Genomic DNA, 11,351 nt, shown 5'->3' on the forward strand with positions numbered 1-11,351 from the left:
GGGAGTGTGTGGTGGTTAATGAAAGAAATGGCATATCTCGAGGTGTTGCATTTCAAGTTTATGACTTTAGTAAGCCGGTAATGCCATAGTATAATAGTATTCAAAGACGTTGATTACGCTTTGCTGTTAGCTTGCAGTATGAAGTATGTCCCAACTAACTATATTTATATATATATATATATATATATATATATATATATATATATATATTTATTTATTTTTGGGGGGGAGTTTTGGTGGCAGGGGCTTTATATACAGATACACAAAGAGTTTTTTATAGAGTTTTTTTTATTTTTTTTATTTTAATATCATTGTTTAATTTCATGTATGCATGTTTTTTTGTGTGTATCTATATCAAATTGTTTTATAATGTATCATTATTATATAATAGACTATTATATTGCTTCATATTGTATTATTGCATTATTATGTTATTAGTACCACTGGCATAAAGATTATCTAAGTACAATGACATTTCATATGTGTTGGGGGAGGAAAAAAAATGAAATACAAGTTTTAAAAATTAGTTTTGTCTATTGGTGTGGCTAAGTTGATTACTGCAGTGAGGTTTTATATATTTAAAAAAAATACTTTTTTTAGAATGACTTACACACATTTTTGCTAAGTTAATAGAAAAGACAACACATAACCTTTAGTAATGTATTTAAAAAGTACTATAGCATATATATATCATATGTTTGTGTGTGTATATATATATATATATAGAGAGAGAGAGAGAGAGATAGAGAGAGAGAGAGAGAGAGAGAGAGAGGGAGAGAGAGAGAGAATAATATTACAGGATAGCTATATTTATTTATTATTATTATGTGTGTGTATATATATATATATATATATATATATATATATATATATTATACAGGATTTATACAGCACCAGCAGTTTGTGCAGCACTTATTATATTATTATTATTATTACTATAGTGTATATATATATATATATATATAATAGAGAGAGAGAGAGAGTATAATATTATAGAATGCCTATATTTATATAGATATATATTTATTAATATTATTATTATTGTAAAATATATTTTTTTTGATATTATGCAGGTTTTAAAGAGCACCAACAGTTTGTGCAGCACTTATATATCATAAACTTTTTGTATTATTATTAATAATAATAACTACATACACCATCTACGTATGCTGGAGTGCTGTACAGGTTATATAATGCTAAAAAAAAAAAAAAGATTTATAATATACAGATATATAATCTAAAATGACTGAGTTTGTATTCTTTTATAAAGGACTTTTCTATGTTTAATATACTGCAGGTCCCTATAACACTGAATGCAATATGATCAGCTTTAAAGCATTACAGAACACTGGGTGAGGTCTGCAACTTCAGAGAACATGTGACAGCAGCTCCAGCAATTTTATAAATTATATACGACAATTAAAAAGCCAAAATCATATTTTGCAATGCATGAAGGTGATTTTGATTCACATTTGCCTTGTATGAATTTAAAATAAGTATTACATTTTATTTATAGTTTGCATAATTATAGAGATGAACTAACCTGCTTTCTAATGTAGCTCCTGCCCTGCTGCCACCTACCTGAGCTATAAAAACCCAAAAAGGAAGCACATGCATCACAAATCTATATAAAAGAGGAACATTCACGAGGAGTTTGAAGAACTTTCTGCAGCTGGTAGGTGGAAGAAACTCCCTGACTTCACTCACCTTGGTGTTTTCTCTTGTTTAAAAGCCACGCCAATCTCCAGGGGTTTGCATTATACAAAAGATTTCAATTAAATAAACAGGATCTAAATGAATTAGTCTGTTAATTGGATACGCTTGCCTGACTCTCTGAGCAACCCAAGGAAAAAAAAAAAAGGGAGAGATTCTGATATTTGATAAATAAAAGAAACTAAAAGACTAAAACAAATAATCCAATCCTAAAGGAAAACTACTATCTATAATAGTGATAACAAAATACATTTATTTAGATGTTTAACCATTTTTTATCGGGGGGGGGGGGGGTCATCATATAAGAATCACTGTTTTTAAATGATAAACTCTACAAAGTTGTATGTCTCCCTTGATTTTTTTTCTCTTTAAATTAGTTTATTAGTTTATTTATTAATTTAAATTATGTGACAGCTTCCTGAATTTAAACTTTGAAAGTCGTATTATAATGTCTTTTTTCTTTTTTCTTTTTTTTTTTTTTTTTTTTTGCCAAGTTTATCTAACTTTTTATGTGGAAGATTTAAGTAATCTCTAGTATTTCTCTTACTAGATTTGATGTCTGTTATCATGGTAAATTGCATTACTGCTAAATTTCACATAGTAAATGATAATATCCTATCTGTTTGGAGAACATAGTAACATAGTTAGTCTGGTTGAAAAAAAGACACAAGTCCATCTATTTCAACCAATTAAAAGGGGGGGGGGGGGGATCATACAATCTTATATACACAATCCCATACCCACAGTAGATCCAGAGGAAGGCAAAAAAAAAACAGCAAAGCATGAGAGATAAGTAAAATATATATATATATATATATTAAAGAGCATAGTTGTTTGAAAAGTCTATATATATATATATATATATATATATATATATATAATATTATATATAATGCATATACTGCATTCTATAACAGGGTTTATTATCCATTTTGTATATAGGATATATTTTATTATTAAAAATAAACATTTGAACACTTTAATGTCACCCAAAAAGTCCTATTTTTACGAATCACAGAAAAAAATGAAAATGTGCTTATGGTTTGTGGTATCAGTTTAAAAAATAAGGGAAAAAATTAACGATTATTAACTCTTGACTTGGACAAAAATGACAGAACTATGTATTTTCTGGTGCAATATGAAATAATTTATTGTAGCAGTGGAACAGGAGCTCCTTTAAAAAGCATGTAAAATGTATTACCTTTTGACTCACTTTATATAATGTAGTTCTTTAGTTATGCACGGATGTAAAAAAAAAATATTGAATAAAAAAATACTGAAAAATCACTAATTGACACAAATGCGACTCTAGTCCAATTTTTGGAAAGCTTATGATAAAATCTTTTCACCTGCCATGGCTTGATTTCTGATATACATTTTTTTTTTAATTATACAAGTTAAAACATGACAACTCCTTGTTAAATGTTAACTTCAATGGCTCCAATTATTTCCCCATGCTTACATTTGCCTGGTCTCGTACTGAATTATTTACTCTCCATAGACCTCTGCAGGTTAAAATAAAAGTGGTTTTTGCTTACTATTACTCTATGATGAAGTCCAAGTAGACATGAGACAACCTCCTGTAAGCTGTTTTAGCTCATCGTTTTCCAGCCTTGCCTGACCTGAAGCACAGGTTTGTCTAGAGTGGCAAGAAACAAGATGGGACAACCAATTAAAATGTCGTATTGGCTTATCTCAAGGATGCTTCACCTGACTGCTTGTATTTGTTACTACACTTTTTTTTTTTTTTATGCTTGCTTTGTGACTGTCATTTTGGTACCCAAAATATTTTTACCTAAACTACACTAAAGTTAATTGAGTTAGTATTAAAAAAAAACCTCCACAATTCATTTTTTATTTTTTTTTTTCAAAAAACTGTTAACACAAGTTAGTATTAAAAAAAGTGCAATTAAAACTACTATATATAGATATATATCTATATATAGAGAGAGATCTATCTATCTATCTATCTATCTATCTATCTATCTATCTATCTATCTATCTATCTATCTATCTATCTATCTATCTATCTATCTATCTATCTATCTATCTATATCTATATATATAGATATATAGCTATAGACATATAGCTATATATCTATATATAGATATATATTTGAAAGTAGTTTTTCTGTGGAACAATCTTTAACTGTTATTAGAAATGTGTCTTTTCTAGTCAGTATAATCCTGAACAATGGAGTTTTTGAGGCTTTTACAACTTAATAAGTACAGCCCGGAATAAAGTGCAATGCAAAAAGCTACAGACGAGCAGTTTTCTCCCTTTTTTTTCCCACTGTGCAAAAGTTATACATTTCTACACATTCACTTGGGAAATCCTCTTTTTTCGGGGGGGCTTTATCACTTACTGGGAAGTCAAATTTGAGACCGCAATCCATTCTTCAGTTCTGCATGAGAAAATGATATAGAGATTTGGGGTATGTTTTAGTCATTTTTTTTTTTTTTTTTACTTAACAGCGCATTTATGTAAATTAAAAATTTATCTATCACACCATATTCTGCCCATTACCTCTAATACGCTATTTTTTTATTTAAATTTAGAAAAGAGTTATTTTTTTTAACGGTTAACTTACCAAGTTTGTGCTCACTTCAAAAGGTTCAGCCAGTAAAAAAAAAAAAAAAAGAAGAAGAAAAAAAAAAAAATTACCTTATCTACGAGGGGTCTGTAAAAAAAAGTTTCTGCACTTTTATACTTTTGTTGGAAACGGAGGAGTTTTGCTGATGGCAGAAAAAAAGTTGGGAAAAATGCATCGCAAAGGAAGGTGACTATGTAGAAAAGTGATGTAGTTTGTTTTTGAAATTCTTAATAAAAAAAAAAGTAAAAAAAAAAAAAAAAAAAAAGCGTGGAAACTTTTTGAAGAACCCTCATATATTCAATATTACCAGGGATGCAATGGTACAGCTAGAGTGAAAATTACCCTCTTCAAAAAGTTTCCGCACTTATATATTTTCGTTGGAAATGGTGAGGGCAGTAGGAATTATGCTGATCTCATTAAAAAGTTGGTACAACGCTAGGAAAAAAAAGCGATGTCATTTTGTTTTTGAAAAAGAATTTTAAAAAGTGAGGAAACTTTGTGAAGAACTCCTCGTATATTGAATATTACCAGGGATGCAATAGTACAGCTAGAGTGAAAACCACACTCTTCAAAAAGTTTCTGCATTTTCATATTTTCGTTGGAAATGGTGAGGGTGGGAGGAGTTTTGCTGATGGTATTAAAAAGTTGGAACGACGTTGGGAAGAAATGCATCGCAAAGGAAGGCAACAAAAAAAGAGTTTAAAAAAGTGCAGAAACTTTTTGAAGAACCCTCGTATATTGAATATTGCAAGGGATGCAATAGTATAGCTAGAGTGAAAATTACCCTCTAAATAAGTTATGATCTGGGATAAAAATTTTGCCTGTTTGCAAAAAAAAAAAAAAAAATCCCTTACCCATATTGAATGTTACCAGGAATGCAATAGTACAGCTAGAGTGATAATTATCCTCTAAATAAATTATAATCCAAGGGAAAAAATAGGTGAATATGTCTGTTTGCAAAAAAAAAAAAAAATCCCTTATCCATATTATCCATGAGTATTCATAATAATAATACCCATATTGAATGTTACCAGGAATGCAATAGTACAGCTAGAGTGAAGATCATCCTCTAAATAAGTTATAATCCAGGGGAAAAAATAGGTGAATATGTCTGTTTGCAAAAAAAAAAAGATTCCCTTATCCATAATAATAATACCCATAATCCATAATTTTGAATATTGCCAGGGATAGTAAGGGAAAAAAACTCACTTACCCATACTAAATGTTACCAGGAATGCAATAGTACAGCTAGAATGAAAATTATCCTCTAAATAAGTTATAATCCAGGGGGAAAAAATAGGTGAATATGTCTGTTTGCAAAAAAAAAAAGATTCCCTTATCCATATTATCCATGAGTAGCCATAATAATAATACCCATAATCCATAATATTGAATATTGCCAGGGATAGTAAGGGGAAAAAAACTCACTTATCCATACTAAATGTTACCAGGAATGCAATAGTAAAGCTAGTGTGAAAATTATCTTCTAAATAAGTTACAATCCAGAGAAAAAATGGTGAATATGCTTTTTTTTTTTTTAAGCTGTTTGCAAAAAAAATCCCTTATCCATATTGAGTATTGCCAGGGAGGTAATAGTACACCTAGAGTGAAAATTACCCTCTAAATGAGCTACGCTCTAGAGAAAAAAATGTGAATATGTCCATTTGCAAAAAAAAAAACCCACAAAAAACACAAAAATATATATAAATTAAAAAAAGAAATGGGGCAAACTTGATGGACCACTTGGTCTTTTTTGTGTCATAACTTTTCTTTTTCTCCACTGAACAGTGAAATATAAATGACTTATCCCTTATTTGTTTCAATAAGTTTTCAAAACTTTAAAAAAAGTTAATCACGTGATTTTTTTTTATTAATTGACCTCTTATTATTTTCAATTAATCTTGACAAGAAGGTAGATGCAATGCTAAAGTTTAACATAATATAACACTATACAAAAAGTGGACATTAAAATAGCTCCATAGCCATGCTTTAGGGCATTTATCCCTTGATTTTTAGGTTGTGTTTGTCAGCCGTAAATAAAGAATGATAAAAAGTAATTCTAAAAAAAAAATCTAGTATTTGTACTCTTATCAGTGCAGCGAAATAAGAAAAAAAAATGTAAACAGTATGACGCAACAATTTTTTTTTTTTTTTTTACTTGGCATAGTACAAAGCACTTGACATGGATCAAGCCAAACTTGTCCCGTTCATTTTGATATTTTTTTTTTTTAAGTTGTTTTAGGAAAAACACTTTCTGGTTGACATAAAACCTCACAGACTGAAATTTAAAACTCATAACATTTTCAGACAAGACGGTTAATCACACAGTACGAGACCTCACAAAGCGTATAAAAGATGTCATATTAAAGATTAATTCTACAGTAAGCGTTGTCTAAAATTTAAATTGATTATAACAGGAATAAAGTTGTCTTTTAAACAGATGCCGTTCAGATGCCAAGCAAGCTCTAAAAAAAAAAAAAAAAAAAAAAAAAAAGGGGCGGGCTTAGTTTAGGATAGTGGGTGGAGCCATCATGCAAACTATTTAATTTTGCCCCTTGCGGCCAGCTGTAAACCGGACTGCCATTCCACCAACCAATAGAAATCTGGCAATGAAAAAAAAAAAAGAAAAGAAGCATAAACAGCTAAAAAAAAAAAAAAGTAGTAAACTCCTCCCATCGCGTAGAAATCCGGTCCCGGCTCTGAGCCACGCTGTCTTTTCTAATTAACGCTAATGAAATCTATCTCTGGTATGACTTTGGCAACGATCACCTCCTAAAACAAAACGAGAAAGCTACTTTAAAATTTTGAATTCTGTGTTGGTCAACTTTGTTGTGTTTTATGGTAAAAATTCCCCCCCCCCCCAAAAAAAAAAAAAAAAAGCCTAATTCTAATAATTCGAATTCTATAGAAGATATATCACGTTGTCTATCCTGTCCCAGGTCCCTTCAGTCCTTTTTGATGAGCAGACCAAAGTGACGCATTTTTTTGCACTTTTGACCCTCAAAAACATCCCATAATTCCTCCAGCGTGGATAATCTTAGACAGCGGTCACTTGCGCCTATAAGTGAATTACTTAAGGCCTTTCCATACATTGAATAATCTCCAGCATCTGACGGAATAGGCGGGGGGGGTTATGGGCTGCCCTTTTGACCTCCTATAATCTAGGTCATGGCCGAGCTTAGACTAAACTGTCATTTTCTCAGTTTTAAGTGTGAGGCTTCAAAAAAAACCCCACTAAAAACACCAACTGGAGTCTGTTATGTTAATATAATAATAGTAGCTTAGTGCTTAGCACTTCTGACTTGCAGCACTGGGGTCCTCAGTTCAAATCCCAACCAGGACCCTATCTGCATGGAGCTTGTGCATGTTCTCCCTGGGCTTCCACAGTTTCCTCCCACTAGCTGGTCGGTGAATTGGCGCCTTTCCAAACTAGCCCCAGTGTGTGCTCGCTAGGGACCTTAGATTGTAAGCTCTGGGAGGGTCGGGATTAACGTGAATGTACATACGAAAATTGCCATAACTACACTAGATTACCAAAAGTATTGAGACGCCTGCCTTTACATGCACTTTAATGGCATCCCAGTCTTATGCCCCGTACACACGGTCGGACATTGATCAGACATTCCGACAACAAAATCCATGGATTTTTCCCGACGGATGTTGGCTCAAACTTGTCTTGCATACACACGGTCACACAAAGTTATCGGAAAATCCGATCGTTCTGAACGCGGTGATGTAAAACACGTACGTCGGGACTATAAACAGGGCAGTAGCCAATAGCTTTCATCTCTTAATTTATTCTGAGCATGCGTGGCACTTTGTGCGTTGGATTTGTGTACACACGATCGGAATTTCCGACAACGGATTTTGTTGTCGGAAAATTTTATAGCAAGCTCTCAAACTTTGTGTGTCGGAAATTCTGATGGAAAATGTGTGATGGAGCCCACACACGGTCGGAATTTCCGACAACAAGGTCCTATCACACATTTTCCGTCGGAAAATCCGACCGTGTGTACGGGGCATTGTAGTCCGTAGGGTTCAGTATTGAGTTGGCCCACCCTTTGCAGGGCAGGACCCAATGGCATGCAGCTTTTACGAGACACCCCACCACTGCAATGAGCACTGCTCCAATTGCTACCAGTGCCCTGCGCTTCCAGTGGGGTAGCCCTACATCTCCAACTGCCCGCCTTGGGAACCTGATTTGGGACCCCTCCAGCTACTTCCCTGTGGTGCCAGGCCAGGTATCCCCTCCAGAATTACCCTGGACTTCACTGCAAGATACACAAAAGTAATGGGACGCCTGCCTTTACACGCACATGAACTTTAAAGGCATCCCAGTCTTAGTCCGTAGGGTTTAGTATTGAGTTGGCCCATCCTTTGCACCTATAACAGCTTCAACTCTTCTGGGAAGGCTGTCCACAAGGTTTAGAAGTGTGTCTATGGGAATGTTTGACCATTCTTCCAGAAGTGCATTTGTGAGGTCAGGCACTGATGTTGGATGAGAAGGCCTGGCTCGCAGTCTCCGCTCTAATTCATCCCAAAGGTGTTCTATTGGGTTGAGGTCAGGACTCAGTTCTCCACCCCAAGTCAAGGCCAGTCAAGTTCCTCCACCCCAAACTCGCTCATCCATGTCTTTATGGACCTTGCTTTGTGCACTGGTGCTCAGTCATGTTGGAACAGGAAGAGGACATCCCCAAACTGTTCCCACAAAGTTGGAAGTATGAAATTGTCCAAAATGTCTTGGTATGCTGACGCCTTAAGACAGTGATGGCGAACCTTGGCACCCCAGATGTTTTGAACTACATTTCCCATAATGCTCATGCACTCTGCAGTGTAGTTGAGCATCATGGGAAATGTAGTTCCAAAACACCTGGGGTGCCAAGGTTCTCCATCACTGCCTTAAGAGTTCCCTTCACTGGAACTAAGGGGCCAAGCCCAACCCCTGGAAATACAACCCCATACCATAATCCCCCCTCCACCAAATGATTTGGACCAGTGCACAAAGCAAGGTCCGTAAAGACATGGATGAGCGAGTTTGGGGTGGAGGAACTTCACTGGCCTGCACAGAGTCCTGACCTCAACCCGATAGAACACCTTTGGGATGAATTAGAGCGGAGACTGCGAGCCAGGCCTGCTCGTCCAACATCAGTGCCTGACCTCACAAATGCGCTTCTGGAAGAATGGTCAAACATTCCCATAGACACACTCCTAAACCTTGTGGACAGCCTTCCCAGAAGAGTTGAAGCTGTTATAGCTGCAAAGGGTGGGCCAACTCAATACTGAACCCTACAGACTAAGACTGGGATGCCATTAAAGTTCATGTGCGTGTAAAGGCAGGTGTCCCAATACTTTTGGCAATATAGTGTATATTCACTTACTGGCCACTTTATTAGGTACACCCTGCTAGTCACGGGTTGGACCCCCTTTTGCCTTCATTCTTCATGGCATAGATTCAACAAGCTGTTGGAAACATTCCTCAGAGATTTTGCTCCATAGTGACATGATAGCATCACGCAGTTGCTGCAGATTTGTTGGCTGCACATCCAGGATGTCAATCTCCCATTCCACCACATCCCAAAGGAGCTCTATTGGATTGAGATCTGGTGAGTGTGGAGCTTTATTGGATGAGATGTGGTGAGTGTGGAGACCATTGGAGTACAGGGACCTCATTGTCCAGTGGTGAGATGATTGGAGCTTTGTGACATGGTGATTATCCTGCTGGAAGGAGCCATCAGAAGATGGGTACACTGTAGTCATAAAGGGATGGACATGGTCAGCAACAATACTCAGGTAGGTCGTGGTGTTTAAACAATACTCAATTGGTACTAAGGGGCCCAAAGTGTGCCAAGAAAATATCCCCCACACCATTACACCACCAGCCTGAACCATTGATACAAGGCAGGATGGATCCATGCTTTCATGTTGTTTACACCAAATTCTGACCCGACCATCTGAATGTCACAGCTGAAATCGAGATTCATCAGACCAGGCAACATTTTTCCAATCTTCTATTGTCCAATTTTGGTGATCCTGTGCGAATTGTAGCCTCAGTTTCCTGTTCTTAGCTGACAGGAGTGGCTCCCGGTGTGGTCTTATGCTGCTGTAGCCCATCTGCTTCAAGGTTCGACGTGTTGTGCATTCAGAGAATGGTATTCTGCATACATTGGGTGTAACGAGTGTTTATTTGAGTTACTGTTGCCTTTCTATCACCTGGAACCAGTCAGCCCATTCACCTCTGACCTCCTGACATCAACAAGGCATTTTCCTCCACACAACTGCCACTCACTGGATATTTTCTCTTTTTTGGACTATTCTCTGTAAACCCGAGAGATGGTTGTGTGTGAAAATCCCAGCAGGTTTTGAAATACTCAGACCAGTCCGTCCGGCACCAACAACCACGCCAAGTCACTTAAATCCCCTTACTTCCCCATTCTGATGCTTGCTTTGAACTTCAGCAAGTCATCTTCACCACGTCTAGATGCCTAAATGCATTGAGTTGCTGCCATGTGATTGGCTGATTAGCAATTTGTGTTACCAAGCAACTGAACAGGTGTACCTAATAAAGTGGCCGGTGAGTGTACATAGTGTACATGTGATAAATGTTGACTCAAAGTGGAAATAAAGTCTCCATTACAAAAACTGGAATCAGACAGGCTCTTTATTTTATCGTCTCTCTGGAGAGGACACCATGGCTTGTGAAGGGTTAAAGGGTATCGGGGAAATATTAAGGGGTCTCATAAGGGGGTTACGGGATGTTGGGAAATAATTTCTGGGTCTCATTAGAGGGTTAAGGAATGTCACAAAATCATTAGGGGGTTACTGGGTGTTAGGAAATCATAGAATAATAGGGGGGCGTTAGGTCATTATTATGGGATATCACAGGCTAAGGCTGGGGTTAGGGAATTATATAGGATATAGGAGGGTAAGTATGGGGTGTTATGGGGATTATTATGGGATATAAGAGGGTAAGTATGGGGTGTTAATGTATTATTATGGGATATCACAGGGTAAGGCTGGGGTGTTAGGGGATTATATAGGATATAG

This window comes from Aquarana catesbeiana, linkage group LG01, assembly GCF_042186555.1.
Source record: "Aquarana catesbeiana isolate 2022-GZ linkage group LG01, ASM4218655v1, whole genome shotgun sequence".
In the NCBI taxonomy this organism is placed as follows: Eukaryota; Metazoa; Chordata; class Amphibia; order Anura; family Ranidae; genus Aquarana; species Aquarana catesbeiana.